We start from the raw sequence: 14,585 nt of genomic DNA, 5'->3' as shown, positions 1-14,585 counted from the left end.
TTCCTATTAAAAACACTTCCCTCCTGGACCTTATTTAACCCTTTAATATATTTAAATGTTTCGATCATGTCCCCCCTTTTCCTTCTGTCCTCCAGACTATACAGATTGAGTTCATTAAGTCTTTCCTGATACGTTTTATGCTTAAGACCTTCCACCATTCTTGTAGCCCGTCTTTGGACCCGTTCAATTTTGTCAATATCTTTTTGTAGGTGAGGTCTCCAGAACTGAACACAGTATTCCAAATGTGGTCTCACCAGCATTCTATGTAGCGGGATCATAATCTCCCTCTTCCTGCTTGTTATACCTCTAGCTATGCAGCCAAGCATCCTACTTGCTTTCCCTACCGCCTGACTGCACTGTTCACCCATTTTGAGACTGTCAGAAATCGCTACCCCTAAATCCTTTTCTTCTGAAGTATTTGCTAACACAGAATTGCCAATACAATACTCAGATTGAGGATTCCTTTCCCCCAAGTGCATTATTTTACATTTGGAAACATTAAACTGCAGTTTCCATTGCTTTGACCATTTATCTAGTAAAGCTAAATCATTTACCATATTACAGACGCCTCCAGGAATATCAACCCTATTGCACACTTTAGAGTCATCGGCAAATAGGCAAACCTTCCCTACCAAACCTTCCCCTATGTCACTCACAAACATATTAAAAAGAATAAATAAAAAACTAGTCCCAAGATGGATTGTTCTATGTCATTCTTAGACTAGACCTAACAGTATTCTATCAAAGGAATAATGCTGCCTTTTAAATTACTTACTTTACCTACCCCAAAAACTTTATTCTTAGACTATCTACTGTTGACCTCTCCCAATTCCTAAGAGGTCAGTAAGGGATGTGTATAAGTGCGTCAGAGTGCCTTCTGTCCCCTGTCCTAATGTTTCTCTTTTATTAGTATCATGTATGTAACTATTATTATATCTTTGTATTCCACCAATATGTACTTGCCAAAAATATATAATTAATTAATTATATGGTAGATATACTTCCTCTAGTGAGAAACAGGGCCTTATAACCTGTGGCCCAAGCTCATCAGGAGAGATCTGTATGTGGTTGGGGTGAATGCAATTTTTGACTTCCCTGCCCCTGATCTGACATCAAGTTAAAATTAGAATCTAAATATATTATTCTTATTTTGTCTTCACAGTATTCAAAGCCCAAAATGGTCAGTTCCTGTTTGTGGATATTGGGGAAAAAGCAACAATTGTGTGCAATTTTTCAAAAAACATTACCAACAATGTATCGCTAGATAACATACATTGGTATAAAAGAGAAGAGACTAAACTACGGCTTTTAAATAAATGTGGTGGTGACAGCAATGGGATTTTTAACTGCAAGGCTGAAGCACTGGAGGAGAGACTAGAAATTTTCAACACAACAGTGGAGGATACTGGCTTATATCTGTGTGCAGACAAATCCCAAAATTTCTTTTCTTTTAACTTTGTTGATGCAATCTCTTTGATTGTGGGAGGTAAGTTGCAATTGTCAGCCATTCAGTCATCCCTATCTGGATAGGGAGTCTCTTCTCAGTCATTTATGCCCTCATCACCTCGAGGCTTGATTACTGTAAAGCGCTCTACTTGGGACTACCCTACATTCAGAGACTTCAATTAGTCCAGAATGCAGCCGTGTGAGCTGTTAGGGGTGTACCCAGATATACCCATATAACTCCATCACTCCGTGAGCAGCACTAGTTTCTCATTGGTCTCCAAATTCAATTTAAGATGTTAGTTATTACCTATACAGCCCTACATGTCTCAGGACCAGATTATTTATGGCACCGTCTTCTGCCTCACATATCCCAGCAACCGAATAGATCGCAAAGAATTGGGCTTCTCTTGGTCTCGTCAGTCAAGCAATGTTAACTGGTGGGACCCTGGAGGAAAGGCCTTCTATGTGGCATCTTAAGTCCTCTGGAATGAACTCCCCCCAGAGATTCACACTGTCCCCACCCTCCTGGCCTTCCAAACGGCTTTAAAAATATGGCTAAATTAAGGTTTTAAATTTTGTACTGGGTTTGTACACTGCCCTGAATTCATCAGGAGAGAGGCAGCTTATAAATAGAAAGAAAGAAAGAAAGAAAGCAAGAAAAGAAAGAGAGAATCAATCCACCCACTCACCCACCTACCCACCCACCAAATGAATTAATTAATTGATTGATTGATTGATTAAGTAATTAATTAATTGATTAATAAATTGATTAATAAATTGATTGATTAAGTAATTAATTAATTGATTAATAAATTGATTAATAAATTGATTAATTAATTGATTAATTGATTAATTGATTGATTAATAAATTGATTGATTAATTGATTGATTGATTAATTAATTCATTTGGTGGATGGGTAGGTGGGTGAGTGGGTGGGTTGATTCTCTCTTTCTTTCTTTCTTTCTTTTCTTTCTTTCTTTCCTTTCTTTCCTTTGATTGATTGAGTGATTGATTGATTGAGCGTAAATTAAATTGATTAATTGATTAATTGATTAATTAATTAATTGATTGATTGATTGGTTAATTAATTAATTGATTGGTTGATTGATTGATTAATGTCTGACCCTTGGCCACTCTCTGAATCAGCATCTCCATGCCCCTCTGTCTTGCACTACTTCCTCCAGATCTGCCATGGTCATCCCAGTATTATCTTTTATAGTGTCCAGCCAGCAAATACTAGGGTGACCCGGTTTTATTGCTTTTTAAAAAATTATTTTTTATTATTTTTGCTGTATTTAGATAGAGCAACAATTTAAATGTCTAAATAAACAGTGAGATCTGATTACAATTAGTTTGAGCAATCATCATCATCATAATAATAATAATATTCATTAATAGTAATAATATAAAACAGTATTTTCTCATCATAATATTACCGGTAATACTTATTGATCCTAATTAATAGTTGGATTTGTATTTGTGTTGATGTTTGTTTAAATGTTGTGTTTGTATTTTTTTAATGTATAAAATTCAATTAAAAATTATTTAAAAAATAATGTTAATAAAAAACAAAATAAGTCATTATAATAAAGTTGATCCTTCTCTTTAAATTTAAAATGTTCTAACTTCTGTTTCTATTAGTTAACCATTGATAAAATGAAACACATATTTCAAAATATTCTGTGTCTTCCTTCTCTTTAATTTCAACAGTTAATCCATTCATTTCATCACATTTTAGTATTTTTTGTTTTATTATCTTTTCTTCTGTAGGGATCTCCACACTTTTCTAATGTTGTGCAAATACAATTCCAGCCGCTGTTAACCCATGTAGTATTGGATACATAGTCCTTTTATTTTATTTTTCTGGTACAATACCCAACAAAAATATTTCTGGTTTTCAATCTATATTTTTATATTTTTATAAATTTTATTTATATTTTTATTATATTATTATTATTTCTATACAAGTATGCATTTTTGTCCAATATACTTTTGTCTTTGGGCACGTCCACCACATATGGTAGTACGACATTGTTAATTTATAATTTCTATCTCACAACTTTTGCCATTTCTCCAATTCTGGAGAATGATCAAAGCTTTTAGCCCTCCTCCTCCCCCTCTTCCTCCTCTTTATCCTCTCAGACAGTTATACCTCAAGCAGCTGGATGATGATTTTACAACCTTCTGCAAAAGACCAGGCAATACAGAGTGGCAGTCAGCTGGCTTGTGTGGTTCACGGAGTTTCCAACTGGATCCAGATATCCTGGGATGCCTCTCATGTTCTCCAAGATGGACAGACTCTTTTAATGAAAAACCACAGTGGTTCCTTAACATTTGTCAGCATCCTTTACATCCCTGAAAACTCTTTCATCAGTGGGGAAAAATTTATCTGCAAAGCCAAATTCAATTCATCCAGCATGTCCATGAATTTGAGCACCACACTGTATGCAGGTAAATTATTTTCTATGTCCATGATAAAATGTTTATATTTTTTCACCCACAAGCTTTGAAGTGGCATTTCAGTGAGTCAGCTTTCTAATGCCATGAACACTATATATTGTCTGGAATACTCCTTTATCTCCAATCTGACCATTAAAAAGATAAATCAGAGTTTTGTAAAACAACTTGTCTGCTTGAACAATGCAGAAGTAGGTGAAAGGAATGAGCAGAGAAGGATCCACTTTCCGAAGATAATTACTATAAACTGGTACAACAAATTAAAATAGAGTTGGAAAAGTTGAAAAACTGAACATTATGTGCCTAAACTGGTTAATTAATGATACTTAATATTGGAAAGGGATCCTAGAAATAAAAGGTTTGGAAATAAAAAGGAAAATATAAGCTATAGTCTTTTGCAAATGATTTGGTTTTTATTTTGGAAAATCCACAGGAAACAGGACCCAAATTAATTTTAAAAAATAGAAGAATATGGTGACGTTTCAATATGGTGAAAATAAATAAAGAAAAAACTAAGATATTGGTGACACATTGTGACACAGAAAAAAGAATTAATTAAGAGAATATATATTCAGATAGTTAAGTAAAATATTTAGGAATTCAATTAATGGCAAGATGTGTAATTATTAAAGAAGATAATTACTATCAACTGATGCAAAAAATATAAAAAGACCTGGAAAAATGGGAAAGCCTTCAATTGTCACTGATAGGAAGAATAGCTACTAAAAATGAATATTCTGCCAAGACTATTATATTTATTTCAAACAATTCTGATAAAGCTGGAAAAAATATTTTGAAGAACTAAACAAAATAATATTAAGATATATTTGGCAAAGGAAAAAAATCAAGAATAAGCTTGAAAATGTTGCAAGATTCAAATAATAGAGTTGGTTTTTAAAATATTAGAATGTGCAGAAATGAATAGATTAATACTTGTAATTAAGGAAAAGGAACAAACTGAATATTTTATGATATGGGATTTATTTTGTCAATGGTTAGATAACAAAAACAGAAGTTAGAAACATGGAAACATAAAAAAAATATTAATGAAATATGGGAGCTTTGTTAAGATAGAGAAGTAAATATTATTATTATTATTGTTATTGTTATTGTTATTGTTATTGTTATTGTTGTTGTTGTTGTTGTTGTTGTTATTATAGAATTAATAACAACGTAATGACTATTGGGAAAAACATTATGACTACTATCTTTCAAACTATTTGTACCCTGAAAACACACAGTTTAATTGAAAATGGAATCTTTATACGTTAAAATAATTTTTAAAAAACTTTACATAAAAAAGGATTTCCTTCCATTCTATTTCTCCAAATTTGTAAAATGAGGAGCAAAATAGAATTGATTTGAGTTTACAAAGCAGTCATGACTAAACTAAACTCTCTCTGTCTCCCTACCTCCCACAGAAACAAGGACTTTCCATACAAATGACTGTCAACATTATGCAATACCTTTGTCTGTCCTAGGAATACTGGCATTTCTGCTACTAATTGTGATCTGGCTTTGGATTCGGTGCTTCCCTAAACTTGGTAACATCAGGAAAATATTTATTTCATTGTGACATTCTGGCTTGCAAAATAGGCGTATTCATGTGCTAAGGTTTAATATGACAGCTAAGGTGGCTAGAGTGTAAATTAAACTTTCTGGGATCCAGTTGCAGCTATGGGGATAAATAACAGCAAGATGGTAGCTATCACCACATGCTCAAAGCCCTCCTTCTCTTTGTGCAACCACCATTGATCCTTTTTTGGGTATTTCCCTGCTGTTATCTTTCAACTGATCGAAATAATTATTACGATCGGCCCTCCAGGGATCTTCAGAATAATGTGCAAACAAAGCAAATTCAACAAGGTGATAAAATCACAATAGAATTCAAGTAAAAAGACCTGAGGAAAGACTTCCAGTTTTTTGCATGACATTCAACTTATGCCCCTCAGAACTAACTTCCAGTTGGGCAGAAAAAATATAGAGCCGGTCTTCTAGCCTCTCAGGGGGGAAGATCAGGCAATAGAGCTTCTGGTATAATAAAGAGTTGGTGGCGTATTCAAAGAAGGCATTGCTTTTCCATAATCTTTCATAGGCCAAAGTGGCCTTGGAAGCTTGGAAATTCTTTGACAAAACCTAGTAGGATAATTAAGACCAGTGATATATCATCTTTGTAGGAGATTCAGAACAATATATATTTTATACTACTTTTTAAAATGTGGGAAGACTACGCCATTTTGAGAGGGTGGGTGGGGAGGGGGAGAGGAGCAGAGGTGAGTTCTTTCTAGTTCAGACCATTTCGCCTTAACTGGTAGCAACCCAGTTTCAGCACTGCACATGAATGCACATGCAAAGCACGTGTGCAGGCAAGCAGGAAGGCCTATGTGGCACAGGAGGAAGTGAACTGGCAGTTAGAACCCTACCCTTGAAGGAGAGAGAGAGGGAGAGAGAACAGCAACAAGGGAGGTAATCCCAGTTCCTTCATGGTATCATCCTTCTGTTTCTGTTGCAGTTCAATCCCAAGCCTCAGAATTAAGATTCTATTTATTGATTTGAGTTACATATATATCAAATATCTTTCGGCATAAACACAAGAGATTTAATTTAATTTGATTTGATTTATTTGACTTCTATGCTGTCCAATCCCATGGGACTCAGGGGGGCTTACAACAAGAGTTGAGGTGGCACAGTTGGTAAAGCTGACTGCTAGATCTGCAGGTCAGCGGTTCAAATCTCACCACCGGCTCAAGGTTGAATCAGCCTTCCATCCTTCCGAGGTGGGTAAAATGAGGACCCAGATTGTGGGAGCAATATGCTGGCTCTGTTACAAAGTGCTATTGCTAACATGTTGCAAGCCGCCCTGAGTTTAAGGAGAAGGGTGGAATAAATAAATAAATAGATAGATAGATAGATAGATAGATAGATAGATAGATAGATAGATAGATAGATAGATAGATAGATAGATAGATAAATAAATAAATGGACGGACGGACGGACGGACGGACGGACGGACGGACGGACAGACAGACAGACAGACAGACAGACAGATAGATAGATAGATAAATAAATGGATGGATGGATGGATGGATGGATGGATGGATAAATAAATAACTAAATAAATAATACAATACAATACAATACAATAATAAAAAGTCAAATATTAAATGACTTTAATATTAAAACCTCAAAATAAAACAGTAAAACTCAATACAACTGTCCAATCAAACAAACACACATACCAAAACAATCATAATTCGGTGGTGACAAGATGGTAACATTCAGGATAAGCATAGAGCCTTCAAGAGCCGGGGCATCAAGAGAAACATTCAGCTAAATTTTAAAATAAAAGAGGAAAAAGAGAAAGAAAATGACATTTTTTTAAAAAAAAAATCTTTTTGTCCATAAGGTTTCCAGCCCAAGGACTCAATACCACCAGCTTTAGAAACACCACAGGTATGTCTGTTTGCTACTTTTCCCTTTTTGGACAATATTTCAAGTTTTGCTACTGCTTTTCCTAATGGCTATTGGTAGTCCTCTGTAGATCTAGTCATACATCTGATATCTTCTTCTGCGTGGCACATTCAGGAAAGGAGTGTCTTTATTTGGGTGGGTCAAGTAGATTTTTAAAATATCTAATAATTAAGTCAATAAATCGGCAGACTGGGTTCCTTATTTTGGCTGTGAGAAAGAAGGAAAAATGCAGTCTTCTTATAAGATGGCACCCCAATTCAGATACTCCTTTATATGTCTTATGTATATATAACAGCACAGTTAATACACTTGTGTGCTTAGAATTAAGCCCACGTGAGTATAATTTGGCTACATCATTTTTTTTAAGCATATGGCATGTGTTAGCCAAGGATCACCAAGGTGGCTGGCTGCCTCTGTAAAAAGATTTTTTGAGGGATGCTGTTATCTTACTTGTGGGATGCCTGAATGCCAGAAAGCTATTGTGGGAAGCTCCTTTCCTGTCGCTATGCGATCTATTCACTCACGGGAATCTAGTCGCCAAGCTGCAAGCCTCAGAGGAGCGTAAACTCAACGTCTTACCAAGTGAGCCACTGCGCCCCCTGGGTACATCCATATATTCTTTATGACTCTGAATTATTGTTATTCTTTTATTTTATTTTCTAATAATGACTTAATTTTTACAGGAGGACATTTGCTACTCTGATCTGGTGTTTCAGTCAAATAATGAGGAGCAGGAGAAGACAAGACAAACATCTTAATTAACAGATGTGAAGATCTGAACAACCTGGGGAAAATGATATGCAGAAACCAGGATAAAAAATTATAACTTACCTGGGGTAATGAATATTAATATTAATATATATTAATATATATTTTTGTAATAAAGGAATTCTTCCACTTCAACCACTAGTTTTCTCACCTTTTTGGCAAACGGGGAAGAGTTTTGTAAATTATCTGTGGAGAAGGAATTCAGAAATTGAAATCTTGCACTCTTTTGTAACTTAATGAAGGCATAGCACCACATTAATATTTTTTTCAATTAATAGCTACATAATTTTGGTGGGGGGGGGGTTATAAAGAAAAGGTCAGTCTATAATGGCAGTAACCATTTATTCTTTAACATTGACTCTCCTGTGAACTGAATCCCAATATTCCTAGGTAGAAAAATTCCTTCTCTAACTTTATCTGTACTTGTACAACTTCCATTATATAACTAATCATTATGAACCAGATGTTTGGAACCCATTGCACAACAGTGTCACATATTATACTAGTCCTGGCTGAATCACATTATTATGGGATCCCACTCCAGAGTAAGAGAAAAAAGTTTGCTTATATTTTACTTTACTTTACTTTATTATTTATTTATTTCACTTGTTCCCCTGCCCACCTCACTTTGAGGTGACTCCACTATGTGTTGTTATATTTCTCCCAGTTTTCTTGTACTACCTCTGTCAAAATTAGAAATCATCAATCACAACCCGCGTGAGCTGCAAAAGATCTAATCCGGAGGTCGATGAATGAAATGAGAGAAAAGCTTCAAAACGAAGTTACTTTTATTAGTAGAAAAAACAAATAAATGAATTTTGCCTGATCACAGGCTTTCACGCACGTCTACATGGCTAGAAAGTTAAAAGAAGATGGAGATTTTCCTCCTTCTTCCCCAAACTGAGAGGAAGTGACTAGACAGGATTTACATCATGATGGGGGGAGCTAAATTAACATACATGGTGTTATGTTTGCATGCTGTTACAAAAGAGAGATCCCTGATTGGATCAGACACAGCCAATAGGAGCCCGCAGGCTAACCAATAGGAAGCCTGCAAAGACGACCAATCAGGAGCTTCAGCACGAGGACTTGAAACAATGTCACCAATCCCAGCGCTGGCAACAAAGTATATAAGTGTGGGGGTTTTTTGCCGGGTTTTTTCAATCTCTGCCTAGATTCTTTCCAGCCTGCGAGCTGGGCTCTCTGAATGCTCCTGCTGATCAAATAAAGAGCTGTTGTCACTTCCCTTTGCCTCTGCCTCTGATTTAACAGTGGCGACGAGGGGCTTCGAACATCCGCGGAAGAAACCAGAGATGGCTACACCGATACTCCACGTTCTGCCTTTCTTCAACCCTGAAGAGGACACATGGACAGCATACATGTCCAAATTTCGACTCTTCCTTCAAGCAAACAACCTTGACGATGCCACAGACAACAGAAAACGAGCGATCTTCCTCCTCTACTGCGGCCCCATGGTCTACAACCTGGCCACCATGCTCGCAGACCAAGAATCCATAGAGGACATCTCCTGGGCAGCGCTACAAGAGAAACTCGCAACCCATTTCCAGCCAACAACTCCTGTCCGCCTCAGCCACCACCAATTCTCTCTGCTAAAACAGGCTGAAGGCGAATCCATAAATGACTTTGTCACCCGGCTGCGCGCCCTGCTAACGAAATGCAAGTATAAAGATCCAGAGGAACACCTGGTGGACCGTTTAATCTTCGGGATGAGCAACCTAGCCTTACAAAAAAAGTACCTCATCGAAGAAGAAACGTCTTTACAAGACATCATGAAAGCCATCAAAGCCGCTGAGATATTTAACACATGCAGTTAACTATTTAATTACTGAATGTCTCTAAATGTCTCTGGGGCTGTCAATACACAGCGTGAGAACCTCATCCATTCTGAAATTGAGCCTGGACTAACCTTCTCATACCCATTCTAAAAATAACCCCAATTTTTTTGGGGGGAGGGGGAATTCTACGTCCTAGGAAATGCTCAAATGTTTCAAGAATGAATCCCCATGCACTATTTGCATGGAGGCTGGAAGTTCCATGATACTCAATCTACAGCCTGATGCATAGTTGCTCCAGGCAATGAAGAATAAAGTGCAGCGGGGCTACAATAGTCATAGCATACATCAAGGAAACTACAGTTTGACCTTTATCAACTCAGTACCATTTCAGATGGCAAATATTAGCTTTGCCAAAGAATAGCAACACATGGAAGTGTCACCGTACTTGTGGTCGAAGTCAGTTTCATTATATCTGTGACTCCCTTTCACACAGGATAGAACAACCACAGAGAAGAAAAAAACAACAACCACCATATCTATTGATATTTTTATGAGGAAAAAAGGATAGTGAGCTTGCATCAAACAGAGCTAATTTGATCTAGCGGCTGAAGACAGGAGACCTCAAGTTCCAGTCCCACCTTAGGAAAAAAACGCGGTCTGGGTGACTTTACGTCAGTCAATCTCTCACAGCCCAACTGACTTTAAAAGGTAGTTGTGGGCAAACTGGGAGGAGAAAGGAGTATTAGGTTTGTTTGCCAGTTTTATTATAATGGTTATGACCTATAAAGCCCTTCATGGCATCAGACCAGAATATCTCAGGGACCGCCTTCTGCCGCATGAATCCCAGCGACCAGTTAGGTCCCACAGAGTTGGCCTTCTCCGGGTCCCGTCAACTAAACAATGTCGTTTGGCGGGACCCAGGGGAAGAGCCTTCTCTGTGGCGGACCCGACCCTTTGGAACCAACTCCCCCCAGTCATCAGAACTGCCCCCACCCTCCTTGCCTTTCTTAAAGTTCTTAAGACCCATCTCTGTCGTCAGGCATGGGGGAACTGACACATCTCCCCCGGGCCTATACAGTTTATACATGGAATGTTTGTGTGTGTGTTTACTTTTAATAATGGGGTTTTTAGTGTTTTTTAAATTATTAGATTTGTTTTTTACATTGTTCTTGTTATTGTTGTGAGCCGCCCCGAGTCTACGGAGAGGGGCGGCATACAAATCTAATAAATAAATAAATAAATAAATAAATAAATAAATACATACATACATACATACATACATACATACCTACATACATAATGAAGTACGAAAATAAGAAAGGCAGGGTTTTTAAAAAATCTAATCTATATACTGTGTTCCCCTGAAAATAAGACCCAGTCTTATTTTATTTTGGGTGCCGAAATAAGCACTAGGACTTATTTTCAGAGATGTCTTTTTTTATATACAGAAGGCCGTGGTGGGACAGGAGGCCACATGGTGTCTCAGTGGTGCTGCTATGAGGCAAGGCATGGAGCTGCCCACATGTTATGCACCAGCTTACCTCAGGGCCCCCACAGCCATGCCACTCACACCCTGACATCTGCCTTGCCGGCAGCCTGTCCGCAGAACACCATATGGCCACTGGCCCACTTCTGCTTGCTCACAATTTCAATGGAACAGGAGGCTGAGAGAGATGCCAGTGCCGCGATCACAAGACAGTTATTAGAACGTGGATGGCCTGGCTGTGGAGGCCCTGAGGTAAGCCGATGCAGGGCACAGGGGACAGCTCCATTTCCACCTCGCCTCACCTCATGTCGGTGGCACCCCAAGACATGCCCATATCTCATCATCTCTCCACGGATCTGTTTCTGGACACAATTCAAAGTGTTTGTTAAGACCTATAAAGCCCTAAATGGCATAGGACCAGACTATCTCCGAGACCGCCTTCTGTCGCACGAATCCCAGCGACCGGTGAGGTCCCACAGAGTTGGTCACCTTAGGGTCCCGTCAGCCAAACAATGTTGGATGGCAGGACCTAGGGGAAGAGCCTTCTCTGTGGGGGGCCCAGCCCTCTGGAATCAGCTCCCCCTGGAGATTCATACTGCCCCCACCCTTCTTGCCTTTCAAAAGGGTTTAAAAACTCATCTTTGTCACCAGGCCTGGGGTTACTAGATCTTCCCCATGACCAATGAATGTTTTAAGTATGATTTTACTGAATGAATGCTAATGAAAGCTTTTAAAGTTAGAATTATTTGTATGGATATTAATTGGATTAGTATGCTATTGTGTCTGCGGAGAGGGGCGGCATACAAATCTAAATAATAAAATAAAAAAATAATAAATAAATATGCTGTGAGCCACCCCGAGTCCTCGGAGAGGGATGGCATACAAATCCAATTAAATAAAATGAATAAATAAATAAAAATCAGGCAGAATGGGCATGTAGGCAGTTGCACAGGCATTTAAATAGGGCTTATTTTGAGGGTAGGGCTTATATTAGCCACATGCATAAAAATTATGCTAAGGCTTATTTTCAGGGTAGGACTTATTTTGGGATAGTAAAAAGTAAATTGCAGAGAAAGAGAGGTTATTGGGGTTGGGATCTTCTGCTTTCCAAATTTGCCCCTTTGCACCCATCTTGCAAAAGAAGAGACAGTAAAAGTATGCTGTCCAGTTTCTGAATGGAAGGATTCCTCCACCATGAATAGCAAGGGATGTTTTTGTTCTCCCTATACTTAATCGCCATTTCCTGCAAGATTTTTGCATCTTCTAATCCTTTCCATGCCTCCAGGATTTCGCATGGAAAAATGAGCACCCTCAGCAACACAATGAAACAGTTGGTCAGTTTGTTCTGGTTCGGAACAAAAGGAAATGTTCTTTGCAAATCTAAAGTCCTATACCTTTCTTCTATTCCTATATCTCTTCTTCTATTCTTTCATTGATATGTTCTATTACTATACCTTCTTTTCTATTATTTCTTAGATATATTTTACTATGAGTATCTCCTCTATAATCTTCATCATGTATTTTACTATGTGTATATAGATATATACCCACTAAAACCCTCATTGGGCCCTGGACAAAATCAATCAATCAATCAATCAATCAATCAATCATCACCAGATGGCACACCGCCTTTCCCAGACCTTTTCTTATTCACTCTGGATAAAATGATGTGAGCATGAGCCACATTACACCAAGAGTTTCTCAGTTACAAGTTAGAGATATTGATTGATGTGGTAACAGGAGCCAACATACCATAGATATACCTGCACATTCAAATTCTGACCTGGTTTAAGGCCCATGGTTGCAATTAAAGGCTCCCATCACTGAATCTAGAGGTGCAGGGCGTTCTCTATTATAGCACTTTCCTTATAAAGTTGTTCTAAAAAAAATTTTAAAGTCACCTTGCTTGTGGTTTTGCCAAAGATTCCCATTTTTACTTATTTATTTTTGTCTAGTGAAGTGTTTAAATGCTGCAATGGTGCTGGATTGCATTATTACTTGTTAATCAGAAAATGCATTATTAAGGGCTTGGACAATTACATTTAAGGCTGAGAAGAAATTTCATATTTAACAATAGCAATTAACTAGCCTGGATCTTTTATGCAGCCAAACCTGGTTGTATTTAGTAACATGATAGAAATAGAGCAACATATTTCTTCTCATCTTATTTTATGACGAAAGACAACAGGAATTGAAACTAGTAGCTTTTAGTCAAAAGCCATTTTTAAGTAATTGCTGCCCATTTCTGAAATCTAAGGAAACCACAGATACGTAATGTTCTGCCAACCACAACACGCAATAAGGTAAAAACCACAATTAGACACCATATGAACAAAATATTTAGGTCAAAAGCATTCTTTCCTTTCTTTGGTGTCAGGATAGTTTTGTTTTGTTTTTGTTTTACATTTTGCTTTTGTTGGATCTCTAAGTCCGTTTTCTTAATTTTCCTCAGCCCAAATTGGGCTCCAGAAACTGTTCTCTGCACCTGTCTTCAGGGGTCAATTCCAACTCCCTCCTGAGTCACCTGGTCACACAGTAACAGGGGAAAAAGTAAAAAAGAAACGCTGAAAAAAAGATTGCGACTGGATGTAGTGCCGGAACTCGGCTTCTGCATATGATCAGAAGGAAATAAATAATAAATTAATAAATTTTTAAAAAATGGTTGCATCCACAGATTTTTAAATTTTTAAAAAATGGTTGCATCAATCGATCTGGTTTGGTGATGACATTGTAACATCACCAGCAGGCTGCTACCAATTCAGGTGAACCAGTCTAAACTGGGATAGCCCACCCCTGTTCTCTATTGTCCTCATCAGCTGTATAACATGTAGTGATGTTAAGGTCTAGAACTTAGAACTCTTATACAACTATACAGCTACGCTGCCTCCGAACTGATTTAACTGTTGCTCATAAAATCATACATCACAATGTACTCTCTGTTGGCAACTACTTCACCTTTAACAACAACAACGCAAGAGCATGCAATAGATACAAACTAAATGTAAATTGCTCCAAACTAGACTGCAGAAAATACGATTTCAGCAATAGAATGGACAACGCCTGGAATTCACTACTGGACTCTGTTGTTTCTTCCCCCAATCCCAAAATCTTCAACCTTACATTATCTACAAGAGACCTTTCCCCTTTTCTAAGAGGTCTG

This window comes from Erythrolamprus reginae, chromosome 3 (assembly GCF_031021105.1).
Source record: "Erythrolamprus reginae isolate rEryReg1 chromosome 3, rEryReg1.hap1, whole genome shotgun sequence".
Lineage (NCBI taxonomy): Eukaryota > Metazoa > Chordata > Lepidosauria > Squamata > Dipsadidae > Erythrolamprus > Erythrolamprus reginae.
Note: the sequence above shows the minus strand (reverse complement) of the source record.